General features: G+C 43.2%; 1 pseudogene; it reads right to left on the bottom strand.

Annotated features, from left to right (window-relative positions):
* Positions 1–1,259: 1,259 nt before the first annotated feature.
* On the bottom strand, positions 1,260–2,207 carry LOC138432347 (SIN3-HDAC complex-associated factor pseudogene; annotated as a pseudogene).
* Between the last annotated feature and the right edge of the window lie 2,483 nt (positions 2,208–4,690).

Here is a 4,690-nt window from a genome sequence, read left to right as displayed (position 1 = left end):
GGGCTGCAGTCATCTGAAAGCTGGGCTGGAACTGGAGGATCCTCTTCTGAAATCACTTACTGTGGGCCGATGTCAGGAGACCTCAGTTCCTTCCCACAAGGTTCTTATGACATAAAAGCTGGCTTCCCCAGAGTGAGTGATTTGAAGAAGAGAGAAAGGGCCAAGCCACAGCATCTTTTGTGACCTAGATCTTGAAGTCACATTGTTATTTCTGCTTTATTCTCTTCACTGTCAGTGAGGCACTAGGTCCAGTCAATACTCCAGAGGAGAATTAAGCCTCACCTCTTTTTTTTTTTTTTTTAGTAGAATTTTACTTTAATATAGAATGAAAAAAAAAAAAATCCCAAAACCCTAACAGGTTAAAACAAGTCAAACAACCATTCTACACAGATAAAACCTTCACAAAGGTCAACTGAAGAAATCCAGAGCTAAAACTGAATTGTGCAGATTTTCAGTGAAGTCACCAGTCACGTAACACAAACAAATTATTTACACACTTGCAAGCCCTCTAAGAAACGTGCCCCAAGAAGCATTAACCTTTGTTTTTCTCGTGTGCCATCCTCAAGACTTGCATTGTTATTTTTCAGATAATCTAACATTTTTAATAGAGAATGTTCTCTACCAAGTGGTAATGCTTTGGTACTATTCATATAGGATTGCTTATCCCAAAGACTTGACATTTCCCCAAGAGGAACTTTAATTCTGCTTTAAGTTTTGATTCTGCTTTTTAAGTTTCATATAAATTAAAATCTGTATCAAATATCAATATGGAGGGAGGTGACACAGGATGCAACATATACAGTTAAGTTACCTCTGCATATTTAGAAATTACTCCTTCAAGATATTCGCACCAGAGAGCTGCCTGTCCTGCTTAATATTCAGTAGTACAGGTTTGAATCACCAGAACCTCGGCAAGACCTTAATATTTCAGTTATTAACAACTACCTCTAGGGGCAAGTCCATGTTTACTGAGTTATGACAAATTTATTATAATGAAGGAAAACAAGTGTAGCCAGCCATCTTAAAAAATGCCCCAACCACTGCTTCTCAAAATAGAAAGACTAAAACTACATACGTTTATCATACAACAAATCCCATCTCTGTCCCCTGAAAATTCCCCTAATTTCATTCATTAGAAGGGGATTTTTAAAAAAGACTTAAAGAGCACTTTACAGCAGCATTCAGCTTTCCTATGAAATACTCAGCATCTTAAATATTATGTACACTTCTTTTTTATCTCTTAGTAAGCTTCACTGGCTTCAGAGTTTGTGGAACTGGAGGAAAAATAACCCATTCAAAACTATTCTACAAATCCATCTTTTGGCAGAATAGCAGGTATCCAAATTAAAAACAGGAGGGTCATTTTGTTGCTTTGTTTTCCAAAATTTAAATCGTTTTTGCTCCCCTTCTACATAAAGCTTATGTATCTCCTGAGTGGAGATAGGCAGAGGCTCTGGCCCCTGCTCCTCCGGCTTCTCAGCAGCTGCTTTCTTATTGCTGCAGCAAGGCTTGAATAGATGTGTGTCGATGAGGACTTCCCCAAAACGGCCCTTATAGATAATGCCACAGCATATTTTCTGTCTTTTCCAGTATGTGAGATCTAAAAAGGAAAACACTGGCGTTCTGTTGGAGCCAGAAGCCATCTCTGTATCTGAGCCATCATCTGACTGGTTACTGTAACAGGGAGACTGAGCTGGAGAGGCACTTGAGGTTGTACTGTGAGCATCAGAATTGTGGCGTTTAAATTCCTTCTACAGTTTACTGATCTGGTTACTTTTTATCCTGTTTCCAGATAGAGTTTTCACTTTCTTTGGTTTCAGTGTAGTCTTTAGACTGGGTCCTGCCCTTGCATCTACCACATGATTCCAGTTTTTTTTTGATCCTGCTGGCAATTTCTTCCATCTTTTCACAAGCAGGACACAGGCATTACAGATATCTCCTGAACGAGTCTCATGTAACCCAAAACAGCTCTGGAAATCCTTTTCATAGCGTTTACTGTCAGTGAATCGAGAACTGGAGGATTTAGCTCTGCAAATACAGCAGCCCTCCATACTTCGGTACATCTTTGGCTTGTGAAAACCAAACATCTTTTCTTCTGGGCAATAGCCTTCCAAAAGCAGCCGTTCCACGCGCAATAACGTTCCCGAGGGGCGAAGTGCACGCCAAGTCAACCCCCCCTCCAAATCGCTCCCTCCTCCTCAACTGCCTTGTCTCAAGCCTCACCTCTTGAAAGAAGGAATATTAAAGAAGTTGTAGACATATCCTAAAACCATCAACTGTAATAGTAGTTAACATTTATCGAGTGATTACTATGGGCCAGGTGCTATGCTGTGTGTTTTTACAGAGCATTTTGTTTAATCCTTATAAAAACCCTACAAGAGAGCTACTATCCAGTTTTTCAAGCAAGAAAACTGAGGTGCTGAGAGATCAAGGAATTTTCCCAAGGTCCCACAGCCAATGACAGAGGTATGATGGGAACCCAAAAGACTCCAGAGCTTTTGCTCCTAACCACTGAGTTACACAATGAATGAGGGACAGTGGATGAGCCTATGAATCTAGGGTTCTCAGATGGAATGGTGGGCTCAACGGTGTACCAAGGATATATGTCCATTTCCTAATTTCCCATGACTACTACCTTTCATGGCAAAAGATGTGATTAAGTTAAGGATCTTGAGAGGAGGAGCTTAGTCCTGGATTATCTATGTAGACCCTACACATAAACACATGTATCCTCCTGAGAGGCAGAGGGAGTTTTGACACAGATGGAAGAGAAGAAGACACAGAGAAAGGTGATGTGAAGGCAGAGGCAGAGATTGCAGTGATGCCGTCACAAGCAAAGGAATGCTGGCAACAACCAGAAGCTGGAAGAGGCAAGGAATGGATTCTCTCCTAGGGCCTCCAGAGGAAGCACAGCCATGCTGACTTTGATTTGAAACTTCTGGCCTCTAGAACCATAAAAGAATAAATTTCTACAGCTTTAAGCCACCAAGTTTGTGGTACTTTGTTTCAGCAGCCACAGGAAACTAACACAGATGGTGAAATGTGTGCTATCTCCCTATTCAACAGTGTTGCTCTTGAGGACTGGAATGGAGTGTTTCAGGTTTGTTAGCATGGTTCTCATCTTTGGATCAGCTTGGCATCAACTCAGCCTGAAACAGCGGCAGCAAATTAAAATCAGGTTTAAAAAAATGGAAGAAAATGTATAAAAATGACCTATATTGTTATTTGTTTAGTTGCTAAGTTATGTCTGACTCACTGGCAACCCCAAGGACTATAGCCTGCTAGGCTCCTCTGCCCAGGGGATTTTGCAGACAAGAATACTGGCGTGGGTTGCTATTTCCTTCTTCAGGGGATCTTCCTCACCCAGGGATAGAACTTATGTCTCCTGTGTCTCCTGCATTGGTAGGCGGATTCTTTACCACTGAGCCACCTAGGAAGCCCCATATTGTTATTACTGAGCTTAAATTTTACTCTCATCTTCCTAGTAGCTGAGACTGAAAGAAAATAAGGATGGATTACGTAATTTTCACTTTCTGATAAAGAAATCTGTTCTTCAAGAAACACATCTTTCCCTCATATTATATTCTAAAAATAACAGAGCAAGTATGTCTTCATACACTGAACAAAACAAGAGATAAAATGTCAACAGTAACTTAAGAAGGTCAAGGGACTGCCCTTATGTGAAGGTTTCTCATGTAATCCTTGAATAAAAACTACAGCCCAACAGAGAAACACAGTTCAACACCCTGGCCACACAGGCTGGAATCCAGGGGTGAGAGCTCACATGGATAGAGGGTACCAGAGTCTACAAAGTGCTTCTATATCTATCATCCTAGATGTGTTCAAACAGCTCCTGAGCGCCGGGCAGGGCAGAGAGTATAATGTGCATTTTACAGATGTATAAACTGAGGCCCAGAGAAGTGAGGAAAGTGCCTAGGGTCACATAGCTGGTGACTGGCAGGGGTGAGTTTCAGTGAGACTCCAAGAACAGACCTCCAGGAATGCTGAAGCTTAGTCTACATCCCTCCTACTGTTCTCCAAGGATTTCATGTCCATCTGTTGTATCTCTCCAAGCACCCTGAGCCTTTGCAGGAAGGGTCTTCCCTTCATACTTCTTAGGAAACCCCTGGTACCTGGGGTGGTCCTGAAAGATGTCCCTCCATGTGTCAGGCCCTGCCCCAGGAGAGATCATGCCCCAGCCTCACCCTGGCCTGGTCCTTTCAATCAGGTCCCAAGCCAGCTGAGAAAGCTGCCCAAAAGGGAGGAGTTAAAGATTGGACTTGGGGGGCTGAAACCCAGCACCTCACAGAGGGATCTAGGAGTGAGTACAATGTCCTGCCCAGTCAGGCGCTGTCCACCCCACAGTGCTGACCTGCTTCTGGTTGCTCGGAAAAGATGGGACCCCCAGGGAGGAGGGTTTGGCCTCCCCATCTCCTAACCTTCCACAACCAGCAGCTGAGGTGGCTGGAAACATTTTGACCCTTAGGGACCAAGAAGAGAAAGAGAAGGGAGGGCTGACTGCTTCTGCTCTTTGCCCTTACTTTCTCCCCACCCCATGCCCTCTGGTGCCTCTTTTTCTCCTCAACTCATCTTCTTCCTGTACTTCACCACATTCCAGCCTCCTTGTCATTCCTCCGGAGTCACTTTCTTTCCACCTCCCTCATCCCTATCCTCTTCTTTGTTTCTTCCT

This window comes from Ovis canadensis, chromosome 2 (assembly GCF_042477335.2).
Source record: "Ovis canadensis isolate MfBH-ARS-UI-01 breed Bighorn chromosome 2, ARS-UI_OviCan_v2, whole genome shotgun sequence".
Lineage (NCBI taxonomy): Eukaryota > Metazoa > Chordata > Mammalia > Artiodactyla > Bovidae > Ovis > Ovis canadensis.
Note: the sequence above shows the minus strand (reverse complement) of the source record. Positions and strands in the feature narration are given on the sequence as shown.